Raw genomic sequence first — 18,957 nt, 5'->3', positions numbered from 1 at the left:
TCCCCGCGCTCGCCTCTCGCCGGGCTCCGCTCCCCGCGCTCGCCTCTCCCCGGGCTCCGCTCCCCGCGCTCGCCTCTCCCCGGGCTCCGCTCCCCGCGCTCGCCTCTCCCCGGGCTCCGCTCCCCGCGCTCGCCTCTCCCCGGGCTCCGCTCCCCGCGCTCGCCTCTCCCCGGGCTCCGCTCCCGCGCTCGCCTCTCCCCGGGCTCCGCTCCCGCGCTCGCCTCTCCCCGGGCTCCGCTCCCCGCGCTCGCCTCTCCCCGGGCTCCGCTCCCCGCGCTCGCCTCTCCCCGGGCTCCGCTCCCCGCGCTCGCCTCTCCCCGGGCTCCGCTCCCCGCGCTCGCCTCTCCCCGGGCTCCGCACCCCGCGCTCGCCTCTCCCCGGGCTCCGCTCCCCGCGCTCGCCTCTCGCCGGGCTCCGCTCCCCGCGCTCGCCTCTCGCCGGGCTCCGCTCCCCGCGCTCGCCTCTCGCCGGGCTCCGCTCCCCGCGCTCGCCTCTCGCCGGGCTCCGCTCCCCGCGCTCGCCTCTCCCCGGGCTCCGCTCCCCGCGCTCGCCTCTCCCCGGGCTCCGCTCCCCGCGCTCGCCTCTCCCCGGGCTCCGCTCCCCGCGCTCGCCTCTCCCCGGGCTCCGCTCCCCGCGCTCGCCTCTCCCCGGGCTCCGCTCCCCGCGCTCGCCTTTCCCCGGGCTCCGCTCCCCGCGCTCGCCTCTCCCCGGGCTCCGCTCCCCGCGCTCGCCTCTCCCCGGGCTCCGCTCCCCGCGCTCGCCTCTTCCTGCGGTCTGCTGCTAGTGCTCTGCTCTCTGCTCCCATCAGCTGCTCCAGTTAACCCTTCAATGGGAGCAGTGATCCGCCGGCAGCTCCACGTGTGTTTTGGTTCCTGGGCAGTGAGGGGTTAATGGATTCCTCCTCCAGAGATGTTATTATTTGTTCCTGTTTTGGCAGAGATTTGTCACCTCCCGATCTCTGTGCAGGAGCCCGTCCTCCGCCCCGTGGCCCCATCTGTTGATCCCTCAACCATTCCTAATTTGGGGACTCCGAGGTCGGAGACTTATGTGGTGTATTGGGGACCCCGAGACCTCTCATTGTGTGGCCCCCCCGGTCGCCATGATGAATGGGAGGACCCTTGGTCCTGGCCTCAGTGTATGGTATAATGGAGGCCCCCCCGTCCTGGCCTCAGTGTGGTATAATGGGGTCCCCCGATCCTGGCCTCAGTGTGTGGTATAATGGGGTCCCCCGATCCTGGCCTCGGTGTATGGTATAATGGAGGCCCCCGATCCTGGCCTCAGTGTGTGGTATAATGGGGGCCCCCGATCCTGGCCTCAGTGTGTGGTATAATGGGGGCCCCCGATCCTGGCCTCAGTGTGTGGTATAATGGGGTCCCCCCCGGTCCTGGCCTCAGTGTGGTATGATGGAGCCTCCCGGTCCTGGCCTCAGTGTGTGGTATATTGGGGGCCCCCGGCCATCCTGGTGTACGGTATAATGGGGGCCCCGGGTCGTCCTGGTGTATGGTATAATGGGGTCCCCCGGTCGTCCTGGTGTATGGTATAGTTGTCCTGGTGTATGGTATAATGGGGGCCCCCGGCCGTCCTGGTGTATGGTATAATGGGGGCCCCCAGCCGTCCTGGTGTATGGTATAATGGGGTCCCCCGGTCGTCCTGGTGTATGGTATAGTTGTCCTGGTGTATGGTATAATGGGGGCCCCCGGCCGTCCTGGTGTATGGTATAATGGGGGCCCCCAGCCGTCCTGGTGTATGGTATAATGGGGTCCCCCGGTCGTCCTGGTGTATGGTATAGTTGTCCTGGTGTATGGTATAATGGGGGCCCCGGGTCGTCCTGGTGTATGGTATATTGGGGGCCCCCGGCTGTCCTGGTGTATGGTATAATGGGGGCCCCCGCTCGTCCTGGTGTATGGTATAATGGGGGCCCTGGGTCGTCCTGGTGTATGGTATAATGGGGGCCCCGGGTCGTCCTGGTGTATGGTATAATGGGGGCCCTGGGTCGTCCTGGTGTATGGTATATTGGGGGCCCCCGGCCATCCTGGTGTATGGTATAATGGGGGCCCCGGGTTGTCCTGGTGTATGGTCCTCTTCCCCGGTGTCTGTGGCTGATGCCGGCTCGTCTTGAGCAGCTACACGTGGTGGAGGATGCGGTACGGCGTCGGCTGTGGAACTGGGACGTCTGCACAGGACCCTTGTGTGTAATGTGTACAGCGCGGGGGTCCGTGCACTGCTGGAGTCGCCCGTGCCGTGGTTCAGAGCTGCTCCCTCGCGGGATGTCCTCTGGGGGTCGACCACTTCTCAGCTGCCATGCGGAGGGATCCATCACCTTGTTTGTTCTGTACAGTGAACCCCTGAAGTCACAGCGTGTGCGCAGCCCCCCACAGTATGGTCACTCACGGGGGTCTTGTTCCACCAGGATGTGTCAGGCAGGAATCACCTTGCTGCCGTCAAGGATGAATATTGTGTTCTGGATGTGGGTCCGTCCATGGAATATTCTCTGTGAGATTCCTGCGCTGTTAACCTGCACTACAAGTCCCAGCCTGACCCCAACCCTGTGAGGGTGAGATGTGCACATGACTCTGCGGGCTGTAAAGAGCGGAAATGCCGGATCAAAGTCCTAGCACGTATGGAATAGCTATAGGAGACAGCAAGTGCAGATAATGCAGTCCCATGTAACGCCGCTGATAATGTAGTGATGTCCCTGCAGGCCTATGTAACACCACAGATAACAGTGATAGCTCTGAGTACAGATAATGGAGTAGATGTCACCTGCAGTCCTATGTAACACCACAGATAACACAGTGATCACTCTCTTACTACAGACAATGTAATAGATGTCACCTGCAGTCCTATGTAACACCACAGATAACACAGTGATAACTCTCTTACTACAGACATTGTAGTAGATGTCACCTGCAGTCCTATGTAACACAGTGATAATTCCCTGAGTACAGATAATGTAGTAGATGTCACCTGCAGTCCTATGTAACACCACAGATAACACAGTGATCACTCTCTTACTACAGACAATGTAATAGATGTCACCTGCAGTCCTATGTAACACCACAGATAACACAGTGATAACTCTCTTACTTCAGACATTGTAGTAGATGTCACCTGCAGTCCTATGTAACACCACAGATAACACATTGATAACTCTCTTACTACAGACATTGTAGTAGATGTCACCTGCAGTCCTATGTAACACCACAGATAACACAGTGATAACTCTCTTACTACAGACATTGTAGTAGATGTCACCTGCAGTCTTATGTAACACCACAGATAACACAGTGATAACTCTCAGTACAGATAATGTAGTAGATGTCACCTGCAGTCCTATGTAACACCACAGATAACACAGTGATAACTCTGAGTACAGATAATGTAGTAGATGTCACCTGCAGTCCTATGTAACACCACAGATAACACAGTGATAACTCTCTGAGTACAGATAATGGAGTGATGTCACCTGCAGTCCTATGTAACACCACAGATAACAGTGATAACTCTCTTACTACAGACATTGTAGTAGATGTCACCTGCAGTCCTATGTAACACAGTGATAATTCCCTGAGTACAGATAATGTAGTAGATGTCACCTGCAGTCCTATGTAACACCACAGATAACACAGTGACAACTCTCTGAGTACAGATAATGTAGTAGATGCCACCTGCAGTCCTATGTAACACCACAGATAACACAGCGATAACTCTCTGAGTACAGATAATGTAGTAGATGCCACCTGCAGTCCTATGTAACACCACAGATAACACAGCGATAACTCTCTGAGTACAGATATTGTAGTAGATGTCACCTGCAGTCCTATGTAACACCACAGATAACACAGTGATATCTCTCTATGTAGTAGATGTCTCCTGCAGTCCTATGTAACACCACAGATAACACAGTGATAACTCTCTGAGTACAGATAATGTAGTAGATGTCACCTGCAGTCCTATGTAACACCACAGATAACAGTGATAACTCTCTGAGTACAGATAATGTAGTAGATGTCACCTGCAGTCCTATGTAACACCACTGATAACACAGTGATAACTCTCTGAGTACAGATAATGTAGTAGATGTCACCTGCAGTCCCATGTAACACCACAGATAACACAGTGATAACTCTCTGAGTACAGATAATGTAGTAGATGTCACCTGCAGTCCCATGTAACACCACAGATAACACAGTGATAGCTCCGAGTACAGATAATGTGGTAGATGTCACCTGCAGTCCTATGTAACCCCACAGATAACACAGTGATAACTCTCTGAGTACAGATAATGTAGTAGATGTCACCTGCAGTCCTATGTAACACCACAGATAACACAGTGATAGCTCCGAGTACAGATAATGTGGTAGATGTCACCTGCAGTCCTATGTAACCCCACAGATAACACAGTGATAGCTCCGAGTACAGATAATGTAGTAGATGTCACCTGCAGTCCCATGTAACACCACAGATAACACAGTGATAACTCTCTGAGTACAGATAATGTAGTAGATGTCACCTGCAGTCCCATGTAACATCACAGATAACACAGTGATAGCTCCGAGTACAGATAATGTAGTAGATGTCACCTGCAGTCCCATGTAACCCCACAGATAACACAGTGATAGCTCTGAGTACAGATAATGTGGTAGATGTCACCTGCAGACCTATGTAACACCACAGATAACAGTGATAACTCTCTGAGTACAGATAATGTAGTAGATGTCACCTGCAGTCCTATGTAACACCACAGATAACACAGTGATAGCTCTGAGTACAGATAATGTAGTAGATGTCACCTGCAGTCCTATGTAACACCACAGATAACACAGTGATAACTCTGAGTACAGATAATGTAGTAGATGTCACCTGCAGTCCCATGTAACCCCACAGATAACACAGTGATAGCTCTGAGTGCAGATAATGTGGTAGATGTCACCAGCAGTTGTCGGCTGTGTGCATTGCGGGGTCTGTTGGGGGTTGTTGTCTGCGGTTCGGACCCTGCATTATGGAGGATATTTAATATTTGCCTCCTATAGAGATTACTGAGGGCAGGAAAATCACAGACAGGATTCATGTAAAATGTGATTATGTAACGAGAGGATTTTACAGCCGGTAATCCCACCAAACACTGAATGTAAGGAGAGATGTGCTGTGTCCGGGGGGCTATTGCTGTGTAAAGGTCCCGTCACACTCAGCGACGCTGCGGCGATATAGACAACGAGCCGACCTAAACTAGATCGCTGGAGCGTCGCTGTTTAGGTCGCTGTAGAGACGTCAAACACAGCAGCTCCAGAACGATGCAGGAGCGATCCAGTGACGTAACGGCGACTCACTTCTCGTTCTCACAGGTTAGCTCCATTACATCCATTGTTAGCGTCGTTGCTTTTGATGTGAAACATGACGATACACGCCGACCTGGCGACGAAATAAAGTTCTGGACTTCTAGCTCCGACCAGCGATATCACAGCGGGATCCAGATCGCTGCTGCGTGTCACACAACGAGATCGCTATCCAGGACGCTGCAACGTCACGGATTGTTGTCGTTCTCGTTGCAAAGTTGCTGAGTGTGACGGTACCTTAAGTGTGTATGTTTGTGTGTACACTCCCTGACAGAAGTTATGGCTTATCCATGTTATGTAAATAAAAGCTTATAACCTGACGTTTCATTCATCCATTGGTTGTATAAATTATTCTTTTGAAAGCTGGAACCCTCCGAAATGTGGTTTACGCCAAGAAAATAAATTGGCATCAATGCAGAAATATTGATCAGTTAATGGACACAGAATGGTCAGATTTTGGCAAGACAAAAGTTTTGTCGCCCACAGAAAGTAATGTGATATTCAAACAAATAATTAATTTAAAATACAAATATATGCTGCATAACATTGGTGAATGAAGTTGTGGTGCTATTAGAGTCATATTTAATATTTTGTGTGACTTCCATGAGCTTGAAGGACTGCGTCCATGCGGTTCAACAATGATTCATACAATTTATTAATGAAGTCATCAGGAATAGCAAAGAATGCAGTCCCACATGCCTCCCAGAGCTCATCTAGATTCTTTGGTTTTGTCTTCCAAGCTTCCTCTTTCATCCTACCCCAAACATGCTCAATGATGTCCATGTCTGGTGACTGGGCTGGCCAGTCCTTAAGCACCTTGATCTTTTTTGCCTGGAGGAACTTTGTTGTAGAGATGGATGTATGAGATGGAGCACCATCCTGCTGCAGAACTTGACCCCTTTTATGATTTGGAATATAAGAGGTAGCTAATACTACTTGATATTTTAGGCTATTGATATTGCCTTCCAATTTGCAAATGTTTTGCACCCCCCATACTGAATGTAACCCCAGACCATGATCTTTCCACCACCAAATCTAACTGTTTTCTGGGTGTATTTTGGATCTATACGGGCTCCAGTAGGTCTCCTGCAGTATTTGCGGCGGCTGTGGTGTAATTCTACTGAAGATTCATCAGAGAAATCCACCTTCTGCCACTTTTCCAGCATCCATCTGTTTATCAGGCTGTGAGACTTTGCAAATGCCACACGGTTTTTTATTTGCCTTTTCTTTAGTGCTGGCTTCTGGGCACTGATTCAACCATGGAGGCCATTTCGAGACAGAATCCTACAAACTGTTCTAGTTGACACAGGGACTTGAGGTGACCTGGCCTGTTGGAGCTCTGCTGCAGTGGAAGAGGGGCTGGCTTTGGATTTTCAAACCAACAAACGTTCCTCCTGAGCAGTTGTCTTGCGGGGTCTGCCAGACCTGGGCTTGTCAAACACATCACCAGTCTCTTCAGATCTTTTTTACTTGACTCTGAGACACATTAAAGGTGCCAGCCACCTCTGCAGTGGATCTGGTCTTCAGCCTCTTGATAATCCAGGCTTTGGTCACAGGGTGGATGTTTGGCATGTTGTCAGAGCTCAAGTTGCAGTTCAAATGAAGGTCTGGGGTGCTGGGTTTCTTTTTATACACACACACACACAAACACACACACACACACACACACACACACACACACACACACACACACACACACACACACACACACACCTAACTCATTTACTGAGCACAGGTGAGGATCTAAACTAGGATTGGGTGCATTATATGACCAGGCGACAACTTTTGTCTTGCAAAATCTGACCATTCTGTGTCCATTAACTGATCAATATTTCTGCATTGATGCCAATTTATTTTCTTAACCTAAATCACATTTCGGAGGGTTTCAGCTTTCAAAAGAATAATTTATACAACCAATGGATGAATGTAACGTCAGGTTATAAGCTTTTATTTACATAACATGGATAAGCCATAACTTCTGTCAAGGAGTGTGTGTATATCTATAGGTGTGATATATGCTGCAGATATGAAAGGGTTACTAGCTTATCAATGAACAAAATGACTGAACAGAAATGTAAATCATCAGGGGTCTGGTGACGGCCAGGCGCCTCAGTCATCGGGGGTCTGATGACGGCCAGGCGCCTCAGTCATCAGGGTCTGGTGATGGCCCGTCGTCTATTGAAAAACTGAAATCATTTTAAGGGAAAATAACAAGACACAATGTGGTTGCATAAGTATGTGCACCCTCTTATTGGAGCTGTGGTTGGGTTCAATATAAGTCGGTCACATTTCCCTCATGTAACACAAGTCAGGGGGGCTCGGCTGCCATCATTTACAATGATTTGTTGAGTGGTAATATGGAGCTTTTTCTGCCAAAACCTCCATCATGTCGGCCAGAAGTAGGAAACGTGATCTGTCTGAGACCGAGGGGGAACTGCAGCCATAAATCCAAAAGGTGTAAAGCCGACACTGCTCATCACCAGGAGACCGCCTCATCCCCACAGTGAGCCATGGTGATGGCAGCATTGTGCTCTGGGGATGGTTTTTAGCAGTTGGAACTGGGTCTTTAGCCAAGGGGGAGGGGGAATATGGACAGAACAAACATCAGACAATTTCACATCAGAACCTTCCGTCCACTGCTAAAAAGCTGAAGATGAGGAGGAATTTCACCTTTCACCCACGACGACTTCAAGTCATCAAGATGGACGTTCTGGAGGGTGAGTCCAGACCTGGACCCAAGGGACAATCTGTGGTGACCTGAAGAGGGCGCTGTACACAGGAGATGTCCCCACAATCTGTGTTGACCTGAAGAGGGCGCTGTACACAGGAGATGTCCCCACAATCTGTGGTGACCTGAAGAGGACGCTGTACACAGGAGATGCCCCCGCAATCTGTGGTGACCTGAAGAGGACGCTGTACACAGGAGATGTCCCCACAATCTGTGGTGACCTGAAGAGGACGCTGTACACAGGAGATGCCCCCGCAATCTGTGGTGACCTGAAGAGGACGTTGTACACAGGAGATGTCCCCCCAATCTGTGGTGACCTGAAGAGGGCACTGTACACAGGAGATGTCCCCCCAATCTGTGGTGACCTGAAGAGGACGCTGTACACAGGAGATGTCCCCGCAATCTGTGGTGACCTGAAGAGGGTGCTGTACACAGGAGATGTCCCCGCAATCTGTGGTGACCTGAAGAGGACGCTGTACACAGGAGATGTCCCCGCAATCTGTGGTGACCTGAAGAGGGTGCTGTACACAGGAGATGTCCCCCCAATCTGTGGTGACCTGAAGAGGGCGCTGTACAAAGGAGATGCCCCCGCAATCTGTGACCTGAAGAGGGCGCTGTACACAGGAGATGTCCCCGCAATCTGTGGTGACCTGAAGGGGGCGCTGTACACAGGAGATGCCCCCGCAATCTGTGGTGACCTGAAGAGGGCGCTGTACACAGGAGATGTCCCCGCAATCTGTGGTGACCTGAAGGGGGCGCTGTACACAGGAGATGTCCCCCCAATCTGTGGTGACCTGAAGAGGGCGCTGTACACAGGAGATGTCCCCGCAATCTGTGGTGACCTGAAGAGGACGCTGTACACAGGAGATGTCCCCCCAATCTGTGGTGACCTGAAGAGGACGCTGTACACAGGAGATGTCCCCGCAATCTGTGGTGACCTGAAGAGGGCGCTGTACACAGGAGATGTCCCCGCAATCTGTGGTGACCTGAAGGGGGCGCTGTACACAGGAGATGTCCCCCCAATCTGTGGTGACCTGAAGAGGGCGCTGTACACAGGAGATGCCCCCGCAATCTGTGGTGACCTGAAGAGGGCGCTGTACACAGGAGATGTCCCCGCAATCTGTGGTTACCTGAAGAGGACGCTGTACACAGGAGATGTCCCCGCAATCTGTGGTTACCTGAAGAGGACGCTGTACACAGGAGATGTCCCCGCAATCTGTGGTGACCTGAAGAGGACGCTGTACACAGGAGATGTCCCCGCAATCTGTGGTGTCCTGAAGAGGGCGCTGTACACAGGAGATGCCCCCGCAATCTGTGGTGACCTGAAGAGGGCGCTGTACACAGGAGATGTCCCCGCAATCTGTGGTTACCTGAAGAGGACGCTGTACACAGGAGATGTCCCCGCAATCTGTGGTGACCTGAAGAGGACGCTGTACACAGGAGATGTCCCCGCAATCTGTGGTGACCTGAAGAGGGCGCTGTACACAGGAGATGTCCCGCAATCTGTGGTGACCTGAAGAGGGCGCTGTACACAGGAGATGTCCCCGCAATCTGTGGTGATCTGAAGAGGACGCTGTACACAGGAGATGTCCCCGCAATCTGTGGTGACCTGAAGAGGGCGCTGTACACAGGAGATGTCCCCGCAATCTGTGGTGATCTGAAGAGGACGCTGTACACAGGAGATGTCCCCGCAATCTGTGGTGACCTGAAGAGGACGTTGTACACAGGAGATGTCCCCGCAATCTGTGGTGACCTGAAGAGGGCGCTGTACACAGGAGGTGCCCCCGCAATCTGTGGTGACCTGAAGAGGGCGCTGTACACAGGAGATGTCCCACAATCTGTGGTGCCCTGAAGAGGACGCTGTACACAGGAGATGTCCCCGCAATCTGTGGTGACCTGAAGAGGGCGCTGTACACAGGAGATGTCCCCGCAATCTGTGGTGACCTGAAGAGGGCGCTGTACACAGGAGATGTCCCCGCAATCTGTGGTGACCTGAAGAGGACGTTGTACACAGGAGATGTCCCCGCAATCTGTGGTGACCTGAAGAGGGCGCTGTACACAGGAGGTGCCCCCGCATTGACAGATGTGGAGCTGCTGCCACGAGGAGCCGTCGAAGATAATCCATCCTAGATGTGCTGAGCGATCGACCACCGACTCAAAAAATGCAGAATGTCATAACTGCACAGGGGACTGCAGCAACGTGTAAGGGCGCACAGATTTTTGCAACTACTTTTTTTTTCTTTTTACGCTTGAAAAGGAAAATATTTGTTTTCTCACTGCATTTGTGCAGATTATGCCGACATTATAGGGGGAGCTCAGAAACTTTTCTCCTACACGACAGGCGAGGCTCTGTGGCGTCGCGGCCCCAGCTGAGCAGTGACTGGTGCTGGGTCCTGACCCCCATATCGGGGGCACCTCCCCTGTAGGGCCAGAGGGAAACTGTCATGGTTCGGGCAGCAGGATTTGCTTACAGGTCCCTTTAAGTTTACAAAGGACAATGCCTGAAAAAGAATCAATAGTAACAAACCCCCAGCTGTGAGGGCTGCTCAGTAAGAGGTGAGGCGTTGCTGGGAGTTTGGTGTTGGCGATGCTGGGAGTATGGCGTTGTCATGCAGGACGTGCTGTCCGTGGTGCTGAACACGCCGAGACTGGCAGGATACTCTGGGACTTGTAGTTCTTGTGGCTGGGCAGCCGTAGATATTATTCCTCTGCTTTCTGGCCCATGCATTCTTGGACACCGTTTTTTGGGGTATTTTCATAGACCCTCCCCCCAAGAGTGGCACAGTTTGGCATCATTACACAAATGCTACGGTGTGGGCCGTCTATATTCATGCTGGAGAGGAGTGTCACCTGCGGTATCGGCCCCTGGGGCTCACCACTCCGTGTCGTCTCCTCCATACATGACATTAAAGAGCCCAGAGGTCGCCGGACCCCCGGCTGCCCCCCGTTTAGAGCTGCAGGAATACATCCGATCCTACATTGGGCCCAGCCGCCATCACAACCAGTATTCCCAGTGCTGGAAGCTCTCATATCCTGGTAAAAGGGAAGGGTTAATTCCCCCTCCCCCACTCCATGAAGCCCGTGCAGGATCCGCCGTACAGCAGCATATTCTCGGATATGAATGTAAAACCTACAGGGAAATCTGTCAGCTCCGCTCCATATTGCCTCCATTACCTCCGCCGTGCTGCACCACAATGTGGACACTGAGTAATGGCCTCCGCGTGTCCCCGAAGCGGGGGGCTCCAGCTGTGGGGAGGGTCTGCTGTAAATTTAGGTGATAATGACATGTTGTGTGTTGTGCGTGGTTGAGAGTTTGGGTAATCACACGGCAGAAGCCATAAAGTCCTGCAGAGAGCGGGATGAGGACGGCGGACGCACAACTAAAGTCCAATTACACATCATTAGAAAAAGGAATGAATGTGGGGTCTCAGGCCCAGACCCTCGTTTCCGATATATCCTACATGTCTACTGATGACACCTTCTCCATATACCTCAAATGCAGGGATCACTAGAGAGGGGAGGCGCAATGCTCTGTGACATAAGGCAAGACACTGTACCTTGGATTACATTTCATCTACATACATCTAACATTCCTACAGAATCCTACACAAAATATTCCAACTGTCTGCAGCCACCACTAGGGGGAGCTCCCTGTATAGAGATACATGATAAGATTCTGTCTGTAGTCACCACTAGGGGGAGCTCCCTGTATACAGAGGTACATGATAAGATCCTGTCTGCAGCCACCACTAGGGGGAGCTCCGTGTATACAGAGATACATGATAAGATCCTGTCTGCAGTCACCACTAGGGGGAGCTCCCTGTACAGAGATACATGATAAGATCCTGTCTGCAGCCACCACTAGGGGGAGCTCCCTGTATACAGAGATACATGATAAGATCCTGTCTGCAGTCACCACTAGGGGGAGCTCCCTGTATACAGAGATACATGATAAGATCCTGTCTGCAGCCACCACTAGGGGGAGCTCCCTGTATATAGAGATACATGATAAGATCCTGTCTGTAGTCACCACTAGGGGGAGCTCCCTGTATACAGAGATACATGATAAGATCCTGTCTGCAGCCACCACTAGGGGGAGCTCCCTGTATATAGAGATACATGATAAGATCCTGTCTGCAGCCACCACTAGGGGGAGCTCCCTGTATATAGAGATACATGATAAGATCCTGTCTGCAGTCACCACTAGGGGGAGCTCCCTGTATACAGAGATAGATGATAATATCCTGTCTGCAGTCACCACTAGGGGGAGCTTCCTGTATACAGAGATACATGATAAGATCCTGTCTGCAGCCACCACTAGGGGGAGCTCCCTGTATACACAGATACATGATAAGATCCTGTCTGCAGCCACCACTAGGGGGAGCTCCCTGTATACAGAGATATATGATAAGATCCTGTCTGCAGTCACCACTAGGGGGAGCTCCCTGTATAGAGATACATGATAAGATTCTGTCTGTAGTCACCACTAGGGGGAGCTCCCTGTATACAGAGGTACATGATAAGATCCTGTCTGCAGCCACCACTAGGGGGAGCTCCGTGTATACAGAGATACATGATAAGATCCTGTCTGCAGTCACCACTAGGGGGAGCTCCCTGTACAGAGATACATGATAAGATCCTGTCTGCAGCCACCACTAGGGGGAGCTCCCTGTATACAGAGATACATGATAAGATCCTGTCTGCAGTCACCACTAGGGGGAGCTCCCTGTATACAGAGATACATGATAAGATCCTGTCTGCAGCCACCACTAGGGGGAGCTCCCTGTATACAGAGATACATGATAAGATCCTGTCTGCAGCCACCACTAGGGGGGAGCGACCTGTATATAGAGATACATGATAAGATCATGTCTGTAGTCACCACTAGGGGGGAGCTCCCTGTATACAGAGATACATGATAAGAGTCTGTCTGCAGCCACCACTAGGAGGAGCTCCCTGTATACAGAGATACAAGATAAGATCCTGTCTGCAGCCACCACTAGGGGGAGCTCCCTGTATACAGAGATACATGATAAGATCCTGTCTGCAGCCACCACTAGGGGGAGCTCCCTGTATACAGAGATACATGATAAGAGTCTGTCTGCAGCCACCACTAGAGGGAGCTCCCTGTATACAGAGATACATGATAAGATCCTGTCTGCAGTCACCACTAGGGGGAGCTCCCTGTATACAGAGATACATGATAAGAGTCTGTCTGCAGCCACCACTAGGGGGAGCTCCCTGTATACAGAGATACATGATAAGATCCTGTCTGCAGCCACCACTAGGGGGAGCTCCCTGTATACAGAGATACATGATAAGATCCTGTCTACAGCCACCACTAGGGGGAGCTCCCTGTATACAGAGATACATGATAAGAGTCTGTCTGCAGCCACCACTAGGGGGAGCTCCCTGTATACAGAGATACATGATAAGATCCTGTCTACAGCCACCACTAGGGGGAGCTCCCTGTATACAGAGATACATGATAAGAGTCTGTCTGCAGCCACCACTAGGGGGAGCTCCCTGTATACAGAGATACATGATAAGATCCTGTCTGCAGTCACCACTAGGGGGAGCTCCCTGTATACAGTGATACATGATAAGAGTCTGTCTGCAGCCACCACTAGGGGGAGCTCCCTGTATACAGAGATACATGATAAGATCCTGTCTGCAGCCACCACTAGGGGGAGCTCCCTGTATACAGAGATACATGATAAGATCCTGTCTACAGCCACCACTAGGGGGAGCTCCCTGTATACAGAGATACATGATAAGAGTCTGTCTGCAGCCACCACTAGGGGGAGCTCCCTGTATACAGAGATACATGATAAGATCCTGTCTACAGCCACCACTAGGGGGAGCTCCCTGTATACAGAGATACATGATAAGAGTCTGTCTGCAGCCACCACTAGGGGGAGCTCCCTGTATACAGAGATACATGATAAGATCCTGTCTGCAGTCACCACTAGGGGGAGCTCCCTGTATACAGTGATACATGATAAGATCCTGTCTGCAGCCACCACTAGGGGGAGCTCCCTGTATACAGAGATACATGATAAGATCCTGTCTGCAGTCACCACTAGGGGGAGCTCCCTGTATACAGTGATACATGATAAGATCCTGTCTACAGTCACCACTAGGGGGAGCTCCCTGTATACAGAGATACATGATAAGATCCTGTCTGCAGTCACCACTAGGGGGAGCTCCCTGTATAGAGATAGTGACATGTAAAAGTTTAGACACCCCTGGTCAAAATTAGTTATTGTGAACACTTAAGCAAGTTGAAGATGAAAGATCTCTGAAACCCTAAAGTTAAAGATGATACATTTCATTTGTATTTTAGGCAAAAAAGAAAAAAAATGTGTATAGTGTGCGGCTGGTATAGTGTAATGGTTAGATTATACTCACCTGGGCAGGCGGTGCAGTCCGATGGGCGTCGCGGTCCAGGGCCTCCCATCTTCATATGATGACGTCCTCTTCTTGTATTCACGCTGTGGCTCCCGCGCAGGCGTACTTTGTCCTGTTGAGGGCAGACCAGAGTACTGCAGTGCGCTGGGCCTCTCTGACCTTTCCTGCCGCCTGCGCACTGCAGTACTTTCCTCTCAACAGGAAATATAAGTACACCTGCACCGGAGCCGCGGCGTGAAAACCAGAAGAGGACGTGCTCATAAGAAGATGGGGGGGCCCCGGACCGGACCGCCCCGGGTGAGTATAATCTAACCTCTTTTTCTCATCTTTCAGGATACATCAGGATACATCGGGGGCTTATCTGCAGCATTACAGAATGCTGGAGATAAGCCCCTGATGATGGTGAGCTTACCTTACCATCGATTTTGGGGGTGACAGGTTCCCTTTAATGGTGCTATAATAATAATAATAATAATATAATAATAGTCACTATCGACCCTTTAACGGGCCTTGAAATGGATAATAGCCAAATCAGAATCTCCGTTTGCAGACATGGTGTTCCTCTGTAGCGCTACTGAATACTGAATGTATGTATGTATGTAATACTGAATGTATGTATGTATGTATGTAATACTGAATGTATGTATGTATGTATGTAATACTGAATGTATGTATGTATGTATGTAATACTGAATGTATGTATGTATGTATGTATGTATGTAATACTGAATGTATGTATGTAATACTGAATGTATGTATGTAATACTGAATGTATGTATGTATGTATGTAATACTGAATGTATGTATGTATGTATGTAATACTGAATGTATGTATGTATGTATGTATGTATGTAATACTGAATGTATGTATGTATGTAATACTGAATGTATGTATGTAATACTGAATGTATGTATGTAATACTGTATGTATGTATGTAATACTGAATGTATGTATGTATGTATGTAATACTGAATGTATGTATGTAATACTGAATGTATGTATGTATGTATGTAATACTGAATGTATGTATGTATGTATGTAATACTGAATGTATGTATGTATGTAATACTGAATGTATGTATGTATGTATGTAATACTGAATGTATGTATGTATGTATGTATGTAATACTGAATGTATGTATGTATGTAATACTGAATGTATGTATGTATGTATGTAATACTGAATGTATGTATGTATGTATGTAATACTGAATGTATGTATGTATGTATGTAATACTGAATGTATGTATGTATGTATGTAATACTGAATGTATGTATGTATGTAATACTGAATGTATGTATGTATGTAATACTGAATGTATGTATGTATGTATGTAATACTGAATGTATGTATGTATGTATAATACTGAATGTATGTATGTATGTATGTATGTAATACTGTATGTATGTAATACTGAATGTATGTATGTATGTATGTATGTATGTAATACTGAATGTATGTATGTAATACTGAATGTATGTATGTATGTAATACTGAATGTATGTATGTATGTATGTAATACTGAATGTATGTATGTATGTAATACTGAATGTATGTATGTAATACTGAATACTGAATGTATGTATGTAATACTGAATGTATGTATGTATGTAATACTGAATGTATGTATGTATGTATGTATGTAATACTGAATGTATGTATGTATGTAATACTGTATGTATGTATGTAATACTGTATGTATGTATGTAATACTGTATGTATGTAATACTGAATGTATGTATGTATGTAATACTGAATGTATGTATGTATGTATGTAATACTGAATGTATGTATGTATGTAATACTGAATGTATGTATGTATGTATGTAATACTGAATGTATGTATGTATGTAATACTGAATGTATGTATGTAATACTGAATACTGAATGTATGTATGTAATACTGAATGTATGTATGTATGTATGTAATACTGAATGTATGTATGTATGTAATACTGTATGTATGTATGTAATACTGTATGTATGTAATACTGAATGTATGTATGTATGTATGTATGTAATACTGAATGTATGTATGTATGTAATACTGAATGTATGTATGTATGTAATACTGAATGTATGTATGTATGTAATACTGAATGTATGTATGTAATACTGAATACTGAATGTATGTATGTAATACTGAATGTATGTATGTATGTATGTATGTAATACTGAATGTATGTATGTATGTATGTAATACTGAATGTATGTATGTATACTGAATACTGAATGTATGTATGTAATACTGAATGTATGTATGTATGTAATACTGAATGTATGTACAGTGGGGCAAAAAAGTATTTAGTCAGTCAGCAATAGTGCAAGTTCCACCACTTAAAAAGATGAGAGGCGTCTGTAATTTACATCATAGGTAGACCTCAACTATGGGAGACAAACTGAGAAAAAAAAATCCAGAAAATCACATTGTCTGTTTTTTTAACATTTTATTTGCATATTCTGGTGGAAAATAAGTATTTGGTCAGAAACAAAATTTCATCTCAATACTTTGTAATATATCCTTTGTTGGCAATGACAGAGGTCAAACGTTTTCTGTAAGTCTTCACAAGGTTGCCACACACTGTTGTTGGTATGTTGGCCCATTCCTCCATGCAGATCTCCTCTAGAGCAGTGATGTTTTTGGCTTTTCGCTTGGCAACACGGACTTTCAACTCCCTCCAAAGGTTTTCTATAGGGTTGAGATCTGGAGACTGACTAGGCCACTCCAGGACCTTGAAATGCTTCTTACAAAGCCACTCCTTCGTTGCCCTGGCGGTGTGCTTTGGATCATTGTCATGTTGAAAGACCCAGCCACGTTTCATCTTCAATGCCCTTGCTGATGGAAGGAGGTTTGCACTCAAAATCTCACGATACATGGCCCCATTCATTCTTTCATGTACCCGGATCAGTCGTCCTGGCCCCTTTGCAGAGAAACAGCCCCAAAGCATGATGTTTCCACCACCATGCTTTACAGTAGGTATGGTGTTTGATGGATGCAACTCAGTATTCTTTTTCCTCCAAACACGACAAGTTGTGTTTCTACCAAACAGTTCCAGTTTGGTTTCATCAGACCATAGGACATTCTCCCAAAACTCCTCTGGATCATCCAAATGCTCTCTAGCAAACTTCAGACGGGCCCGGACATGTACTGGCTTAAGCAGTGGGACACGTCTGGCACTGCAGGATCTGAGTCCATGGTGGCGTAGTGTGTTACTTATGGTAGGCCTTGTTACATTGGTCCCAGCTCTCTGCAGTTCATTCACTAGGTCCCCCCGCGTGGTTCTGGGATTTTTGCTCACCGTTCTTGTGATCATTCTGACCCCACGGGGTGGGATTTTGCGTGGAGCCCCAGATCGAGGGAGATTATCAGTGGTCTTGAATGTCTTCCATTTTCTAATTATTGCTCCCACTGTTGATTTCTTCACTCCAAGCTGGTTGGCTATTGCAGATTCAGTCTTCCCAGCCTGGTGCAGGGCTACAATTTTGTTTCTGGTGTCCTTTGACAGCTCTTTGGTCTTCACCATAGTGGAGTTTGGAGTCAGACTGTTTGAGGGTGTGCACAGGTGTCTTTTTATACTGATAACAAGTGTAAACAGGTGCCATTACTACAGGTAATGAGGGGAGGAAAGAGGAGACTCTTAAAGAAGAAGTTACAGGTCTGTGAGAGCCAGAAATCTTGATTGTTTGTTTCTGACCAAATACTTATTTTCCACCATAATATGCAAATAAAATGTTAAAAAAACAGACAATGTGATTTTCTGGATTTTTTTTTCTCAGTTTGTCTCCCATAGTTGAGGTCTACCTATGATGTAAATAACAGACGCCTCTCATCTTTTTAAGTGGTGGAACTTGCACTATTGCTGACTGACTAAATACTTTCTTGCCCCACTGTATGTATGTAATACTGAATGTATGTATGTATGTATGTAATACTGAATGTATGTATGTATGTATGTAATACTGAATGTATGTATGTATGTATGTAATACTGAATGTATGTATGTATGTATGTAATACTGAATGTATGTATGTATGTATGTAATACTGAATGTATGTATGTATGTATGTAATACTGAATGTATGTATGTATGTATGTAATACTGAATGTATGTATGTATGTATGTAATACTGAATGTATGTATGTATGTATGTAATACTGAATGTATGTATGTATGTATGTATGTAATACTGAATGTATGTATGTAATACTGAATATGTCCTCTGTTCTCTGTAAGCACTGTGCACTAGAATAGGAGCTAGGGACATTTACCCACAATTATTCGTACTCCGTTTTATTGTTATACCTCTATAGGTATTGTGATGCCGCGGTGCTCACACCCTGCAGTAATGAGGCAGTGACCACGGAAAAGTTCACAGCAAACTTATTTAACCCCTTGGTGACAGGGCCACATTTTTAAAATTTGACCAGTGTCCCTTTATAGTAATAACTCTGGAATGCAACCTCAAATCCCAGTGATTT

The 18,957-nt window shown here is 47.7% G+C and overlaps 1 protein-coding gene and 1 long non-coding RNA gene across 5 annotated transcripts in view; one reads left to right on the top strand and one right to left on the bottom strand.

The window, feature by feature from the left end:
- LOC143788891 (uncharacterized) overlaps window positions 1–18,957 on the bottom strand; it is a 334,430-nt gene that overhangs the window by 14,532 nt on the left and 300,941 nt on the right. The gene's annotated exons all lie outside the window — the stretch shown is intronic.
- Window positions 1–18,957, top strand: part of CAMKV (CaM kinase like vesicle associated) — an 80,200-nt gene that overhangs the window by 1,685 nt on the left and 59,558 nt on the right. Inside the window, exon 2 of one of the 4 annotated variants that reach the window (XM_077277122.1) lies at window positions 2,411–2,554. The exons of 2 other annotated variants lie outside the window; for them this stretch is intronic. The gene's annotated coding sequence lies outside the window, so the exon portion shown is untranslated. Of the gene's footprint in view, window positions 1–2,410; window positions 2,555–18,957 lie in introns of those variants that run through there. One more of the 4 variants, XM_077277124.1, reaches the window with a different exon arrangement.

The sequence above is a fragment of the Ranitomeya variabilis genome, chromosome 8 (assembly GCF_051348905.1).
Source record: "Ranitomeya variabilis isolate aRanVar5 chromosome 8, aRanVar5.hap1, whole genome shotgun sequence".
Taxonomy (NCBI): Eukaryota; Metazoa; Chordata; class Amphibia; order Anura; family Dendrobatidae; genus Ranitomeya; species Ranitomeya variabilis.
This window is presented reverse-complemented; position numbering and strand designations above follow the sequence as displayed.